Below are 18,319 nucleotides of genomic sequence, written 5' to 3' on the forward strand. Positions count from 1 at the left end.
TCATTTAAACTTGTTGTCCTCAGAAATATACAGAGCCATATGTTAGAGAGACCGTTTGAGCTATCCCTCTATGCTGATTGGTTCTGAACTGGTCACGTGTTTCATGGGCGCCATGTTTGATACATCTAACCAATATTCACAATTTTTTATTTTATATAACAAAAATACAGTCATAGCATCATTAATGTGTACCATGATCTCTAAAATGACCAACGTTTGACGTTAACCTAGCCTCACGCTAGCCTTATGCTAGCTAGTTATCTAGACCAAAAGCTCAGAAAAATAGCAGCTAGCGTCATATATACTGTGAAACCCATGTGTGCATGTAATTTATATCCACGTAGATAGACAAATTTAACTGACACTTAACTTTGCCTCGGTTACTTCTAAATTATTATGGCTAACAAGCTAATGTTATAATATAATACTAATGATAATACTAAATAAGAGTAAGTTACTAGTTTCATTTCCACTGAGTATTTATAATTTTTCAGGTTCATTTAAAATATTTAAAGTAAGTAGACTATGGGATATTTAAGTGAGGGCCTTTTACGTATTAACAGATGTTGCCGATAACATTTATAGACCTGTTAATGGTGAAAATAAGACATTTATTTCAACATAGCACTTCTGCCCCATAGGCTTACACTGTAGAATCTAACCTCTGATGTAGCAAACATGGCGGCCACGTTTTGTTTTTTTTTTTTATTTTTTTTTCCAACTTTATTTCACATCGCAATTTTTCGTACATATCAATTTGAAACATAAATTTACAAAAAATAATTTGGGGAAACATTGCTTGCATTTTATAAAAACAGCACAAGCTAAGAACACATCAATAAAATAAAATAAAATAAATACAGGGGTTGACTTTTAACAAAGTGTCTTTTAGGATTGGATCCTAAAAGACCTTAGGATCCAAGTGGCGCCCATGGTTTGAGTTGGACAGACTCTCTAATATGCAGCTCTGTGAGTGGATGTTTTTTTCTGCCATCTAGTGGCAGCAAAGCGTCAATACACTAGTCAGTGTAAGAACTTGATAGCGGGTGTTTCAGGAGGTTCGTTCTGCAGCGGATAACGAGACAAAAGCGAACAAGGTACAAAACCTCATCAGATTTTACGGTTGTAACTTGTTGATTTATGCTTATTAATTTCTCTAGTTTGATATGACACCAAGATTTAACTAATTCTATTGGTAGTAAAAAGCTACAACGTCGCTAATTAGCAAGAACGCGTTTGAGGACATTGGAACTCAAACTACTTTCTGTTCAAAGAGGGTTGTTTTTTTTTTTTATTGGTCCGACTAACGGCAAATACTTTGGAGAGATTAAAAATGCACTGCAAACAAAATGTGGTGCGTTTAAATAGGAAGGGTCACAAGACTCAGGTGTGTTAATGACCAGACATTCACCTGAGAACCAAACTCCACTAATCCTTCAGAACTGAAGACTTAGACCAAACTTTTAGCATTTTTTTTTAGACCTTTGCTTTATTCCCTGTTGGTTCGGAGTGCTCAGAGCTGATGAATACGTTCAGTAAGAGAATAAATCAACACTGTAAACTGTCTTCACGTTTGTGTTTGTTAAACCCCACAGTTGCTTATAGCCTCAAGGGTCAGTTCTTAACGGGTTAGACAAGCTTCTCAAACTCAGAGCTACTGTCTCCAACTGTTACAGAAAAAGCTTCTGCTCGATCCCTTTGCTTCTTAAGTCTTTACTTATTATTTTTTTACCATTAACCATTGATATAAGCTAACTTATATCACTCCTTTCTCTGTGCACATTCCTGTGAAATATCCGACAATCAATATCTCTTTGCAATTCAATACTTTTTGTTCAGTACTTGTATATTGTTTATTCTATCTTATCTTTCAAACAGTCCACTGTTTATCCAGACAGAGGGTTAGAAGGATAGTAGACAAAACCACCTGAACAGTTATTTATTTATTTTTCCCAGGCCATCTCTTTCCTGAACAATCCCTCCCAGACTACGTATGCTGTTGCATACTATAAATTATAAATCTTAAATTAGACTGAGATGTTGCAGGTGATTATTTGGTCGATGTCTTTTGTGCAGACTAATATAAACAAACTTGTGCTTTACTAGAGATTTTTTAGCTACTACCTTTCTTTAAGTGTGAAAACACTTCATTTATCCTCCCAGTGAAACAGTGTTTACTTGTTTTTTTAGTAAAACATACGACGTCACTCAGAAACCTGAGGAATAAAACAAAGTTCCCCTCGTCGCCCCTTCAGGGAGTCGCTCGCATATTTCCCAGGACACTTTGCTTTAAATACCTCTCTCACAGAATTCAGCCTGGCTCCAGTTGCTCCCCCTCCTATTCATTATCACACATGATGCTCTGTGTAAACGTGTACATGCGCAGCAGCACCGAGTGTGTGCGACCTACAGGGTGACTTTGGTTTTATCACAACCTCCACTTACGGACTTTTTTTTTTAAATTTTTTGCTGCGAGCTAAAGGCCACCAGCTTGTTGTCGGAAAAACAGTTTAATGTTGCTGGTTTTGTCTGACGGAGGATTTCTGAAGGTGCTGCTGTGTGGGTTTAAACTTGTTGACTCCTGCAGAGTCAGCACGACGAGCTGCCTGAGGGTCTTACACATGCAAGTGAGAGAACATGCCATAAGGAAACCACTCGAGAGGCCATTTTTGACTCTTTTATAGACGTCAACCGTGTCACATTCCTCAGCAGCTGGTCGGGTCAGCGCACATTAAACGTTGCATCCTTCCTGGTCTCCATTTAATCCCTGTTGAATCTTAAACGTCACTTCTCTTTTAAAGCCCAAACTTGTATTTTCTCATTTTTTCTCAAATTTCCTCCCACCGCTAAACACTCCCCCTTTTGTCTTTTAGCTCCTGGCAGTGTACAGAGTGTACACACATATACACACACACACACACACATATACACAAAGGCACGCACACAGTCGTAAACCTGAGCCACACACCCCCTCTCATTCAAAGCACGTCAAAGCCCCCTCTTTGGCATTTTCGTCTGATTCCTCCACAAACTTAGACACACTTCTAACTCAAGACAAACAGGACGTCCCATCTGCAGGTAGGTAGGAATTAACTTCCTTTTTTTTTTTTGTCTTTTTGCATTATTCAAGTGTATGGGATGGGTTTCTGTGCAGGAAACTGCTTATTTGACTCAAAGTACACTCTGTTCCTTCTTGTCCCCGTGCACTTGGCCTAGCAGGGAGATGTGCAATGGGCATGTCTTTTCTGTTTGCGCCCGAGGGAAAAGTTCACTGTTCTTCGAAAACTTCTTTCGGTCAAAAGCTGCCATAGATGGCACATATGGTATCTCTTTATACGGCTCCATTTAGGCGACAGCTTGTGGCTTGAGGCTTGGACTTTTTGCTTTGTTCTCAGGAATGCCTTGAACTTTACAGATCTCACCCATGACTTAGTATATACATTTTCTAATTATGTTGTTGGCGAGGCCACAACGATTTAAATCTGGTTTTCCATATAAGTTCTTCAGTTTGTATCTGCTTTAACTTGTGTCATCGCGACTCATTTATGCATGAGACTGAGCTATTTCTGCAAGGGGAAGTTAATTGGTTGACATTTGATGCTAATGTAATTTAGCGACACTTTTCTATGCGGAATATGAATGAGCGGCTCGGATTATTTCTGGAGAGGCCAGAGAGCTGTTGATGGGTTTGTGCCTCGCGTGCAGCCGTATGTCAGCAATATGTGCGGTATGTCTCTGAGAACGGTCATCACAGGCTTGTGTAAGATTTATAGATCTCTACCAGGTGTGCAGCCACGAAGAGCTGCGGTACGCACTCAGATCAGGTACGAGCCAGTCTTGGAGGCAGAGAGGATTAAAGTAGATTTTCTGTGTTGCGGTGTGTTTTCTCTGTACACAGGACTGGCTCCGGTCTGTACGTACACAGAAGTCCTTTAACTGATAAGACATTACACAGGTGTGAGAAATGCTTCACAATCACGGCCGACGATCCCAAATAAGTCCTCCACATATTTTCTCTCTTATTGCTTCTGTCGTTTAGCCATCCATATGGTTTAAGTTTTTCTCCCCGGGCGTGAGGAACAGAAAGTTACGCCAACATCTCTGCCACGCTGAGGCAAACTAATTTCACTTTTTGTGCTCTTTAACCAAATATTCTGAAAACGAAAATCAGTCGTATGGAACACAATCACTTCTGAAGTTGATAATAGATGTTTAAAAAACCTAAAAATATTTGTGTCGGAATCTGTTCAATGTGATCAACACTAACTAGTGTTATTCCCTATTGATCTGCAGCTCCAGACTAGAGCTTCTAAAATGATTAGTTGAAGAGTCAATCTCCTTTCTATCTAGTATCAAATAAATATTCATAGGCATCTAAAGTTCTTGCTCTGAGAAGCTGTAATGTGTATTTTCAACGTGGTGAGCTATTTTTTTTTATCAGTTAAATAATCATCTAACTGTGACCTTGAAAACCACGTCAGCTCCCACGAGGACAAATCACTCACCATTTGCTATTGACTAAGTTCAACCAACAAATACAGATGGACTCCAATGAGTCCAACAACAGGTACAAAAGATGATGCCATTTTTTTTTTTTAGTTTTGCCCCGTTACATCCCTGACCTTTGATGAACGGCAGCCATGTGCTATGACGATGGCAGCATCTCTGTAATGGCCCACTTGCGCAAAGCCGCCATTAGAGGGCAGCGCTCAATGGAGAAATGTTCTTGGAGGACTCGCTGTGACTGTTATCATGTTGCATCTCATGTTGCACTGGTCAGTTGTCTCCACTGCTCTGTGCATGTATAGAGAAATGCATGGATGTGGGTTCTCATGGAGACCGTCAGAAATCTGCTTTCTCTGTGTCCTAGGGTTAGGGTTAGGGGTTAGGGGTAAGGGTTGGTTGCTCTACAGTTTGGTTGTAGCCTCCTGTCTTTGAAGTAGTACACAATTAACATTGAACCTGAACAGGCCAGTTCTTTCTATGTAGGTTCCTAGTCTTCCTACCCTCCACTCTACTCTGTATCAGCGACCTTTAACCCTTAGTAGCCCCTCCTACTGCCCCTGACTTCCATGCATACACGTGTGGTTCCCTCTCACATGTTTTATCTCCTCCCTCCTCCTCCTCCTCTTGCACTCCCCTCCCCTTTCACCAACTCACTCTCATCCACACTATCTCACTCTCTTTCTGTCTTCTATTGGTGGCGCTGGGATCCATTGGACGTCAGGAACAGGACAGGACACGCACCCTCGACACCACACAGCAGCACCACCACCACCTCCACCACCTCAACGAAACATGTCGGACTCTGAAGCCGCCGCTGCCCCTGCTGAGGCCCCCGTCCCTGCTTCTTGTGCAAGCATCAAGGCTGACCTGGACAAATGGTAGGTGAAGGCGTGCATGTTGCAAAGGTGCGTGCATCAGTGGGAAGATGTGTGTTTCTCGTAGCTTTTGCACAACCTTCGGAAGTGAAGGATTTTCGGCGAGACGCCAAACTCATCGTAGGAACCTCTTGCAAGTCCAGATCCGTCTTTGACACTTTTGCGGGTTTTACCCTCTGTCTCTGAGAGTTACCCTCAAATGTTCCTTCTTGCTAAGATGTTGAACCGCTGAAGGTTGCAAAGGCCAGATTATCTGAGTCCGATGGGTTTCAAGGTTACCTAATGTGCTAACGGACACCCGTTAAGGAAAGTAAAGGAAAGAAAGCATCACATCCGAGTGTAAAGGGAAATTTTTGGAATTTCGGAATAAATCGCTCAATCTAACCCATCGCATCCTAACGTTTGGATGTGGACAGCGGCATCCTAGAAATGCGCCCTGCTAAAATGGAGCCTCTTCAGCGGACACCTTCGTTAGCGCCGTGAGGAACCACGTCTTCCTTGTAGACATTTAACTAAATTTGACAACTAATTGCGCGCAGGGGTCGGGGGTCATGAAAATTTGGGGTGCCTCATGTAGGGTAGAACGATTTTGGGATTTTGAGGCTAACGATGCATGGCAGCGGGGTGATGCTTGATGCTCGTCCACACGCATGGATGGAGGCTGGGAATCTGCTTGCGTCACTCGTCTCCCTTTTTTCCCAGAATACCTTGCGTTAGCTTGTTCCGTTTTGTCCCCTCTGCCTCCTTTTTGCCTCTCTCAATGTCAGGGACACCATTGTAGGGATGTTGTCTTTGCTTAAAGCAGACGCTGCTCAGTGTAAGTGATGAGCAGGAATGATGTAAGACTTTCACGCATCGACACATTCTGGCAGTTTTTTTTTTTGGTCATGAATTGTCACCAAGCATCAATTAAATTAATTTGCATGAACGGTTTTGTTGCACTTTTCAATTTCTTGAGCTGTAGAACACTTTACTTGTATTGATGTTGTTTTGCATAGCAAACAGTTTGCAGAGTTTGCATGACTGTCTCGTCTTGATAAGTTAGTCGTGGGTGTGTGAGGCCTTTAGATAAGACAGCAGGTTGAGGTGGAGGAAGGAAGGCAAGGCGTGGACGATTGGCTAATCATGTGTTAAAGACTGAAGTGTGCCAACTCTGTGTTTAGGGTCTTATAGAAGCCTTGAATGTTTTATATTTCCACTGGCACGCTTTTATGTGCCGTCGATCATTGATCGATAACTTGAGATGTCTTTATAACTCTTGTATTACAGACATAGCAGACGCTCTTTGGCAGTGAGGAGTTATGGCCTATTCTAAAAACTCTGGCCAAGGTTGCAGGTCAATGACGTGTGAAAGCACGGAACTAAATATTTTAAGTTTAACGAGATGCTTTGACTCGCATGCAACATAGTGTGGTTTGAAGTGATGAGCATGCATGTGCTTTATTTCATGCAGCTGTTCTCAGCATAACCTGAATGCAGGATCACAAGAGTCTGAATGTCATCAGTCAACATAACACATTTGAGCTCAGCTGCTGGTGTTAATTTGAAGTTCCATGGTGGCCCCCCTCACAGTATACACAAAACTTGCTCCTGATCCTCAACCCCTGCAGTCTACAGCCTGAACTCAGTTATATGTATCCAACAATTCAAAAAAAGATCAGTGAGGATCTTGTGGAAGGCATTTATCTCACATTAATGTGTGGTGGCACCTTAATGTGCAGCTCTTCTTGGATTTACACAGTATTGATTTGTTTGGCTGTTTGGCAAGCTTCAGTCAGTGCGTTTACATGCTTGTGAAAAAAAACAAATTATTGCCTTAATCCGACTTTAACTGGACAACTTAAGCGCATGTAAATGCGTTACTCTGACTAAAATTGGAGTACTCCTTATCCAATTAAGACACCCAGATAATGCGATTGGAAATCGATTTTCTCCACCATGAATACGCCTTAATCGGACTTTAACTGAACAACTCGTGTGCGCATGATCCACAACCGCTGTGCTGGCTATCACCTCTTATATGCACCTCACCTGTGCATGTAAACGCACTGACTGTTTTTGTTTTAGCATTAGCATTATCAACAAAATGCTAAATTCTAGTTAATTTCCTTCAGAAGTTGTGGTTTTAAGAACCAGTACTGAACTATAAGGAATTAAGCCTATATTCCTTCGGTGTGAGGCTTCAACATGTATCGCTAGCAGCAGCCTCACACAACAAGCTACTAGCCTCAAGCAGAGAGGAAGAGGCCTATACATAAGTCTAGTAACCTCTCGTATTTTGAACTCCTCAAGGTCTGTGATGAACATTTAGCTTTGTTTTCGCCACAACAGATGTTACCAAATGTGGCCTCGCTACATTGTTTACAAGCCAGAGGTGGAGCGTTGCTTGCTGCAAGGCTAACTGACATTGTGTCTTTAGCCAAAATAGCTGCTGCGCTAATCTCACTGTAAAAAGTTTAAACAGTCAAGCGACCTGGCTAGAATACGTGTTTCTGCACCAAATTTGAAGTTTTTAAAACTGATGAAACAAACTTGTATGTTTCACAGAGTCTTTGATTGGAGCAGCAAAAACCGATTAAGCCTTTTGAGGGTCACGCGAACATTTTCAAGTCTAATCTATGTTCTGCTGAAATCTGTTCAAACACTCAGCTCCCTTTGGACTTTTGCCCTCAAACTCTGTATGTGGTCGCTTCTATGATGATACTTCCCCAACATCCAGGTCATGAATTGAAAGTTATGACACGACTCAGTCACCCGAGCCTTTCATTTTATTCTGAAGGCTTTACTCTGTATGTAAATAATACTCAAAACCCCTTGTGTATTTATAGGCGGCAGCTTTTTAAAGTTACGGATGGAGAGAAAGCACAAGTGAGGCTGTATGTGCAGGATATGATGACACGTTCTCAACCATGGATCACGTTACCGCTCAACCCGGCATCTGCTCCTTTTAACCCATGTAAACGTCTCGCGTTCACACCCACTAGCAGCACACGCAAGGAGGCGGCCATGTTGGATTTCAGCCCTCATGTTGATGGAGGATAAGCATCTCTCTTGGGCTTACACTATACATGTGATTTAATCAAGTTTGAGGGCACTTTTTTATTGCACTTTATTGAGACATATATACATTTTGTTTATTATCAAATTTAATAGATTTAAATTGTGGTTAAAGTTGTGACCTGTTGAAGGTCACACAGGCAAAGTCACAGAGGTCAAGTTAGCAACAGCAATTTTAATGCCCTGCTTCTGCAATATAAGTCATATTTATATCATAATAACAGACATGGCATGTAAGTTTGTGGATTTAAATCTATTTTGTCTCTAATTAAGTCTTACTTCCATTCAAACAAGTGATAAAATGTAGTGTAGCCACAATATTTAATCCTGTTTTTAATCTTGATTTTATTTTTATAAACTATGCAAGTACTTGATTATTGATTAAGAAAATGGAAAAAAATGTCACTAATTAAGCTCTTTTTAAGATGCATTGCTATACTTTCTCTGTAGATTTTGCAATGTAACTGTTTTCAGCCTGACAGTCAAGCTGAGTTGTGTAAACTAAAGGGTTTTCCCGCAAGGGTTAAACACATAGTTTGCACATGTACACCTTTAATCCCTGCTTTGCCCTCCGGACACACACACACACACACACACACACACACACTTACATATAAACAGTTTGCCTCTCTGTTACTGATTAACTGGAGTCGCATGTGTAGACAGGCATGTCCATTTTCGCTGGTGGCAACCGAGCTGGTTTTCACCGTGGAATTCGGTGACTCTGCAGAAGTCAGTAAGCTGAGTGCTGCACTGGCACCGGCCTCCTTCCCCTCAGGCCACCGCACTGCTCTGCACAAGCATTAGTAGACTTTACGATTATATTGTTTGATTGTTGGAAGTCGTTATCTCTAATTGTGCAACAGAAACGTCTTCTCAAGGACAGTTTTTCTGTTTTTCACATGCTAAGCTAAGTGTATGTGATGCAGCACCAAATCTTCAAACTTCCTTCCCACTGCTGTGAGCGTAATCACTCGTCTGTGGGTTAACTTCAGGGGACATGTGTGCAGGGTCTAAACTCACATACAGTAAACACCCTTCTTCTTGGACTTCTAAAAGAGGTTCAAATCCAGACAATGACCCGTTCCGCCTCGGCTTTAATCACATGATCCGGCCTCTGCATCATCTTTTCCTGCTGCACCTGCTCCATGATCCTGATCCATTATGCATGTGCATCCCCGAGGACTGAGAACAGCTAGCTCGGCCTAAATAATTTAAAATTCATTTCCTGATAGCGTCCGACGAGGACGCCGTCACGCCGGACGAAACTGCACCAGGATGCAACGCAGTGGGAAGCTGGCGTCGCTGACTTCGTTTCTTTTTATAAACTTGTTGGATTTATCAAGGAACCAGAAGTAGTCACAAAAGCTTCTTGTACCCAGGCCAAACCAGGTTTTGGCCTGTGACCCTGTAATGTGACCTCGCCCACAGCCGTGCTTTCTCTCGGGAGATTATGTGATTGCTGTGGTTGGGATGACGTCACCGGCTCCTCACCCTCCTCTGCACGAAGCCGCCCGGCTCTAATGCTTTCGGTAATCCCTGCTTTTATGCAATTTACATGCAGGTATGCATACGAGGAGTGGGTTCACTTAAAAATGCCAAATCACTATCTGTTGTGTTGTGAGCTGATGGGTGAAACGGTTCCATGCGTCATTTTTTTTTTTTTTATAATTCACAGAAAGATGTTGTTCTGGTGGATTGATGGATGTATTCTAGCAGGTGAAGCCGCTGATGTTGGATCATGTGTCAATGGTCAAACATAAGCACTCATTGTCGCGCTTAAGTAAAGTCTACATCCAACCTACACACCGTTCGCTCCATCTCTCCCAGCGACGTAAAGCGCTGAGTGATAATCTGCAGCATCCAGCTGTGTGTTACATCACTAATGGGCAACGGGCCACGATACTAAGAAATAAAGCGGCAGAGGCAATCCTGCTCCTCTCAGCCGGTGTACAAGAATAGCTGTGACGCAAAAGTGACACTACTTTTTTTTTTTCTTTTATATAGTTTTACTGTAGCATCCGTTGTCCTCTCAACACTTAAGTTGTCCTGTAGCAGCATCCAGTTAGCTTAGCATAAAAACCTCCCATCAACTTTATGTTAAACCTCAACTATTATGTTTGTACTGCTTAGACAAAAGATATATCACATTCTGGGATTTAAAAGTGGACACGCTAGCTGTTTTTTATGCCTAGCTAACCATGTCGTGTGTAGTTCAACTACTAAAATTTTTAAAAGAGGGGAGTTCGATTTACAGGTGTCTAGGAGTACTAGCTTACTGCTGTATATCTGAAATAAATAGTAGTGGCCTTTTAGTCAGAGAAAACTACAGTTTTGACAAATGCTAGCAGCTAGAGGCTAAATTAGCTGCTACAAGCACACTACAGCCTCAACAACTGAACGATTTTTAGCTGTGTTGTGGGTAATGTAGGCACAATATTTCAAGAAAGAAGAAGAATGTGGTTATTGCACTAAATACACAGATGTAGCTAATGCTAAATGAGAGTTTTAACTAGTGTAGTTTCATGTGTTATCGTTTCTACCTTAGAGTCTAGCTCTGTGTCGGGTTGGGTGTTTCAAAGTAAACTGGCACCAAGTTTTAGCTAATCTCAACTTTTAGGTGATAACCAATGGGAGTGACCAGTGGGGAAACCAAACTGAGTACAGTTTACCAAACATTTGCCACAAAAAAAACAAAATCTACAACCTTGGTTCCAACCACCAGATCTAATTGGGTGATAGCATCCTAGCAAGAAATGCTAGTTCCATCCATTAGCAAACAAGCAATATTTTCTGGGTTTTGCTTGTTTCACTTGGAAACATTTGAGGTGGGAGATATATTAGACGAATAATAATTAAGGTAAATAACACCTGGATGTCCATTAGCTACCCAACACCGACATGTCTTCCTCTTAGTCCTTCGCGGATGCTGTGAGAATGTTTGATTTAAATTCAGCATGGAGACGACAAACCATGGCGCTAGATATTGTGTAAACAGCCAAACTGAAGACACATGGTAGTGATATGTGGATCGATACTGAAATGTCAATAATTCCGATACCAGGTCTTTATGCTCTAAAGTCGATTCTCAAATCAAAATATCGATACTTTCGACATACTTCGGATAATGTAGGAAGAAAATGGAAAGTAACTAAAATATTGAGGCAACACAGCAAACCTTAAACCACAACAGAGAATACGAGGCGTTTATGAGGAGGAGGACAGAAGAGGAGACAAGATGCACGTTTTCATTGTATAGTAGTTCTTAGTAGCTAAACAATAATTTATTGTAAAGGTCTTATTTGTTTGCTTATTGAAAGAAAAAGCAGAACAGAGACGGGGTGAGACGTCATGAGGCCATAGGAGGAGTCGGATCCTGGCTTTGCCTTCATGTTACTTGAAACTCCTCCTCCTCCTCCTCCTGTGGACTCACCCTCCTTCCTCTGTGTCATGTCATCTTTGCATTATCACGCAACCTCCCTCCCTCCCTCCCTCCCTCCCTGCCGTCCTATTAAACAGATGGGTCAGTCCACACGGCTTTCCTGCATCTCTCACTCCTCCCGTTGCCTCTCTTTTCTCTCCCTCCCTCCCTCCCTCCATCTCGCTCCATCACCCTAATTCACTGTGGCAATATCGGCTGCTGTGTTCGCTCCTGAATTGGGAGCCTGAAATATTTCGAGAGCCCGGATTCTCTCTTCACACACGTCTCTTCTTCTCTCACTTCTGCTGCCTTTGCAGTGATGTTGGTGCTGCTTGTAATGTTAAATAAAAGCAATATTTGTCCTTTGAACATACCTGAGTCAGCTTCGCCTGACGAACAGTTTTCATCAAAACGTGGATTTCTCTCAGCCGTGACCTAATTATCGTTCGTTTGTCTTTCAGTGTGGCGGAGAAGGGAGCCGAGGGCTGCAAAGAGCTGATGGAGGCCTTCGCTGCTTGTGTGAAGAGTGCAGCCGAGGGGACGTCATGAGGAGTCGCCCTCCAGCCTCAAATGTAAAGATGTTACGCAACTGTTTCATTTGCATTTAAATTACGTTTTTACATTTGTTTCAGCTTCTGGTTCTGTTGTTTTATTTATTCCAAGCATTTGTTTGGAATGAATCTTAATTTCTTTAGGATAAAATTAACATCTTTAAGTTTTTGTGGTTAGTAGGACCTAAAAAAAAAAAAAAAATAAGCATCTTTAAAATGGAAGTAGTTTTTGAAATAAATTATGTGGACACATAATTTAAAATTTAAGTCACCAATGTGTCACCAAAATATAAAACTGTTTGTTTTAATGCAAAAGCAGTATTGGAAACAAAGAAATCCCAACGTCATCAAACGAGCAAACTTGTGAATTTGTTAAATTTTCACGTCATATCAAACCAGAAAAGTTAATAAGCATAAATAAACCAGTGTAGTGACCCTTCACTACCAGTACATGGCAGATAAAAGTGTGTGTTATGAAGACAACAGGATTCAATGAAGCATAATAAGCGGCAACAAACCTAAAACGTAATGTCCTCATATGAGGGCGGTGGGTCTCAGGAAAATAAAAAACAATGAACATTGTTTATATCTCATTAATAACTCCATCACTAACCTTTTCTGTTAATATTTAGTGCAGTTGTGTTCTTTACCTTTCACAGAAAATGGCTCAATCAGGATAATTCATTTGTTTTTCACATAAAATGCAAGTTAAAACTTTTTTTAATTGCACATTGGAAACACCTATATATAAAATACAATAGTTTTACGTGACACTGATTTTTAAAAAAAATTTCTTTAACATTTTTTGTCTTTTTGTACAGTGCTAATGACAAATGAGTTATAAGGATTTGTATATTGAAAGTTTATATAAAATTTGTCATATGTCGAGGACTAATGAGTACAGACGTTTTTAAGTAAATGAATTTCGGGCAAATGTGTCTGTACATTTCTAAAGTCCTGGGTGGAAGAAATGCATCAACTAATAACAAGAACGTAAAAAGAAACAAACAAAAAAAAAATAATAAAAAATAACATTTGTAGTCATTGGCTGGTTGCAATGGCAATGAATCAACAGAAAAATGGAATTTCTTGACTTTAGACGGTTTTGCAGCATTTTATATATATATATATATATATATCTATGTTAAAAATTTCCCGAGATTAGAACACTTACAATAGGTAGCGGGTCCCTACTTAATGTTGCCATCACTTTGGGGTCCTTGGCCTGAAAAATGTTGAAGACCACTGATCGAATGGTTTGTATTTGTAGATAGTTTTGGTTTCTCATTGATCCTGATTTTAATTATTTAATTGCTTTAAAATCCACATTGATCATCAGAAGTGATCAGGTCTCAATACACGCGTCAGATTATTATTTTTATGTCCTGGCCTTTTTGTGACAAGGTGTCACATGTTAATATTGGGTGTGACCGATCATCTTCACTCTTTCTCATTCCTTCCAGGTCCACTGCACTGAGTCCTCCAAGTTCCCAGCATTCCCTTCTGCACAACAGCACTGGACTGAACGATGACAACGATGAAGAGGATGATGCTGAGCGTTAACAAACACTGTGTTGATTTGGGCTGAGTTTGGGATCTGGTGGCAGTAACTACAGTTCCCCCCCCCCCCCATCCTCCTTTTCCCCTCCGTTTTAGACTTCTCTGGTGTTCCTCTTGTCTTCCCGTCATTCCCCTTCTCCCTCTACGGCTGACGTACAGTACCTTGACAATTCCAGCGAGCCGATGGGCTGTGATGTAAATTGTCGACTTGAATACTTATAAATGGAAATAAAAGTATCAAATAATTGGTATAAAAATAAATTGTGACTTCTGGACTTTTGTTTCACCAGGGTTGAACGTGGATGTAGGAACCAAAGCAGGATCATATCTTATTTACGTGTTAAATAAATTAAAAGGAAAGTATTTTAACCTTATAGTGTATTTTCTGCTAAAGGCTAAAAGGGTAGTTCAGTTGTGTTGAATTTTGTTTTTATTGTGCATAAATGTGCAACATTTCAGATTTTTCTCAGAGTGTTTCCAGCTCTTCCAACACATATTTAATGGCGCCATAGGGTCCAGATTATAGACAGCGAAAAAGCGAAAATAAAGCAAGTAGAGCTCCCTCTTGTGGCTGGCTGCATTACAGGTCATAAGCTCCGCCTCCTCTAATATAGTGGGTGGGACTTGGGCTGAAGTAAAACACTAAAATATGTGTCTAATTTTTTATTTCTGTCATTTAAGGTTGTTAATATAATGACCATGTCTTATATGTGTGTGTGTGTGTGTGTGTGTGTGTGTGTGTGTGTGTGTGTGTGTGTGTATATATATATATATATATATATATATATATATATGGAAGACAACATTTTGAGACAAGAGGCATTTGTGATGCTTGATTTGTTATCACTCATTCACAAGAGCACAAGTACAGACAAGAATGCATATTGAGAAATGCATAAGAAGTTGTAATTGGATAAAGCTGCAGCGCATCACTGGAGCGCTAAAGGAAATTCAGGCTAGCACAACTTTTAGCATGTTAGCACGGCATCGATTGAGAATTACTTGTAGCCACTTTTTTTAACTGGTAGCATGAACACACCAATTTTACAGTTTTGGTAAAAGCAGTATTGGAGCAAATTAATATTTTTCTCCTCAAGCGATAATTAGCTTAGTTTAGCTTAGCTTAGCTTAGGCTGGTATGTAATATGTTGGTTTTGGCATCTCAGTCTCTAGAACACCCAAGATTAGCACAAAATTACAGCCAAAGCACATCATGATAATCATCAGTAAACTTAAGTAGAAGAAGTTAAAGCTCTTTAGCAATGGAGCCGGCTAGCTAACTAAAGCTACTTAGAGATCACAGTACGGAAACGTAAAGCTAGAATAGATGGACAAGAGAGAATTCAGAGTTGACTGTAAAGGAAATTGCTTACTTGGTCTTCAGCTAAATCGAGTAAGAGCCAACGGGCCATGTGCTGAGCGATCAAGATGGAAGCCAGTCTGGCCACTCACCCACAGACAGACATCAATACAGTCAGAGGCCCGTTTCGTCGTCCTAATCCAGCTACAGGGGGTAAATTCAGACTCTTTTTGGCATCACACCCGCACTGTCCCAGATTAGACTGTCCTCTTCTTTCACTCAGCTATGTAAGAGCTGTAGTTTTTAAATCCAGTCCACGCACGTTTGTAAAACTATATATGATATATGCATGTTATTTATATACATACAGTCACCTACGAAGGTCTGAGATCACTCTACAACTATAAAGTAAAACTTGATGGACGTGTGAGTTTTTTTATTATTATTATTAATTTTGTTATTAAAAATTATTTTTGCTAGAACCACAAGATGGAGCCAAACCTACTTCACTCACTCTTTATAATCTTGCATTTTACAGGTTAAACGAGCTACGCTGCAAAAACTCAGACCGGCTCCGCGTCTCCCAGGTGCTACTCAAATATGTGTAAACACTGAATATGGCCTGCAGCCAGCAGCCAGCCATCGGCACATGAAAGAGCCGGCCATGTAGGACATTATGAGGGATACATTAAGATGAAATCTTTAAGTGTTATTATCACAAGTGGCCTGTCTGCACCACACGATATAACGTCATCAGTCATCAATTTTTCAGACACAGATGCAACGTATTCCACATATCACAGTCACAGTGACAACCTGCACCATTATCTGCTGTAGTGTGCGTGTTCCAGATCAGATATATCATGTCAACCCTCGGCGTGGTAAATGCCTCGGGAAAATTCCACTGACTGGGTGGGGTGGGGGGTGTGGGGTGGGGTGGGGTGGAGATACAATATTTCCGTCCGACTCTGTAGAGAAGAGCTTAAAGAGCAAAGGGTGTCCAGCTGCATGTGAGGCGGGAGTCGGTGGAAGTTGTTGCAAGCATTAAAATTATGTTATGAAACATCACATGTTTTTTTAACTAAATGTAATGTTCTGAGATGTGTCTAAGCAAAAAAGTACTTGAATTAATATTTTGCTGCCTCTTCTTCTGCCTAATACTGAGATAAAACTAAAAATGCACCGTCAGGGTTGGCAGTTACTGAGAGAGAAGCAGCTCTGTTGCATCATTTTTTTTTTTTTCTTTGCACACAAGCTAAACAAGCTATCGCTCTGACCTCAAACCGCTTCATCACCATCTCATGGCTGGAAAATACTATTACACTGAGATGAAAAATATTATAGCTCGTACTTGCATAATGGCACCATCCTGTGGTTGGAACATGCACCTGCGTTAGATTTTAAAATGCTGGATCGTCTGCGGGAATAAAACGAAGACTTTATCATAAAATGCAACTTCGGGTGTCTCTTGTTAATAGTGAATGTAGGTCATGCATGGATGGACGTTTTGAATGTGACACTATTATCTGTGGCAAAGAGATAAACTGACTGACTTACGTGCTCACACATGGCACCGTTAGATAATCTGAGATGCATCAACCTGAATGTACCAAGAGATTAAGATTAAAAGGGGATTGAGATTTGGGAATCGGCATCATAGAGACATCACAATGTGAAGCTTTAATCACATGCAGTGGTGTTTACAAGTGGACATTGTGATCCATGCAAGGGTCAGCAGTGGTTCATCAGCTGACTTTACAAAAATATCCTCTCCTTTTTTCTTCTTTTTTTTTAAAGAGCCAAATTCTAAAAAGAATAAAGCAAACCATGTTATTTGCATATTGCAGATCAGTTTTAACTTTGATTAAAGGTAAAATAAAAAGAGAAATTACAACAAATTTATTTTCTGTTTTGATGCTGGAGCCTTAACAGCCACAAAAACTGTTTTTTTTTAATTAAAATTTTAAACAATATAAAATCACTCCTGCTTAATTTCAGCTTTGTAAAAATCAGCCCATGGCACAATGTCTAAATGTGGTGTCAAAGTGGAATTACATCAGAAATAATTTTCATCTTATACTTAGAACAAAGAACAAAGCAAAACACTAATGGGACCAACACTGAGCCTTGGGGAACTCCTCGATTTACTTTTTCTTTTCTTTTTGTTTTTCTTCTAATTTTGTAGTTTATAGCAATCATTTAACAATAAATTTATTGGCAAATATGTATCTATTTGCCAGTTCATTAGGTACTCTAATAGGTACCCCCCACCATTCCCTAAGACACTTAAAACATTAGCACACACCAACCATTTCTGCATGCACCAGCCACAGCAACAGCCATTTCTTGTCTGTAATTATTCCGGTCATTGCATCACATGTATATTTCCATTTTTTTTTTATCTTTCTAAATTGTATATATTGTTTGTATATAAGTTTAACCTTTATTTAATGTTATGTAGCGCTGATACACCAGGTAGAATTCCTGTGTACATTGTACATTTGGCCACTAAAGAGATTTTGATTCTGATTAACCAAGCTGCATCTAAGTGAAGAAAGGGTACTGTGGTCAAAAGTTGCAGGACTACTGAGAGGATACCTGAATACATTTATAGGTGTTTTTAATGATTTATATATGTTTTTGAGTAGGTTACAATAGTGATATTCTCTTAATTGAATGAAAAAGCGGAGAGTTACTATGTTCTGCTTTTCTTTCACAGGATACAAAAGGATGTAACTCTTTTATCTACGACACTTTCTGTGTGGCTGCTATTTCTATTATATTTCCAGATGTGTGTGTGTCTGTGTTAATCTTTTATTTCCCCATTTCCCTTTGTCCTGACAGTCACAGGCAGCCAATGTGGAACTTTTCGTACAGTAGAAAAGAAAGGGTGGTGGGTGAGACATTGAGGGGTGGGTGGGGCGGGAACCACGGAACCCGGATGCTGATGCTGACCGATGAAGAGAAGGAAGCGAGAAAGAGGGAGGAGAGGGAGGAGGAGAATGAGGACTGAGAGAGGTGGGATGATAAAAAAAAGGAAAAAAAGAAA

General features: G+C 40.4%; 1 long non-coding RNA gene across 4 annotated transcripts; it reads left to right on the forward strand.

Moving 5' to 3' along the window:
- The first annotated feature begins 976 nt into the window (after positions 1-976).
- Positions 977-14,231, forward strand: LOC124998164. 4 transcript variants are annotated; one of them, XR_007111033.1, is made up of 5 exons: positions 1,083-1,097; positions 2,874-3,082; positions 5,228-5,384; positions 12,321-12,431; positions 13,874-14,231. It is a non-coding gene; the product is annotated as an uncharacterized LOC124998164 (long non-coding RNA). The 4 variants fall into 4 exon arrangements; XR_007111031.1 differs by having other exon boundaries at positions 2,874-3,078; XR_007111032.1 differs by lacking the exon at positions 2,874-3,082 and having other exon boundaries at positions 977-1,097.
- The last annotated feature ends 4,088 nt before the right edge of the window (positions 14,232-18,319 follow it).

This window comes from Mugil cephalus, chromosome 20 (genome assembly GCF_022458985.1).
Source record: "Mugil cephalus isolate CIBA_MC_2020 chromosome 20, CIBA_Mcephalus_1.1, whole genome shotgun sequence".
Taxonomy (NCBI): Eukaryota; Metazoa; Chordata; class Actinopteri; order Mugiliformes; family Mugilidae; genus Mugil; species Mugil cephalus.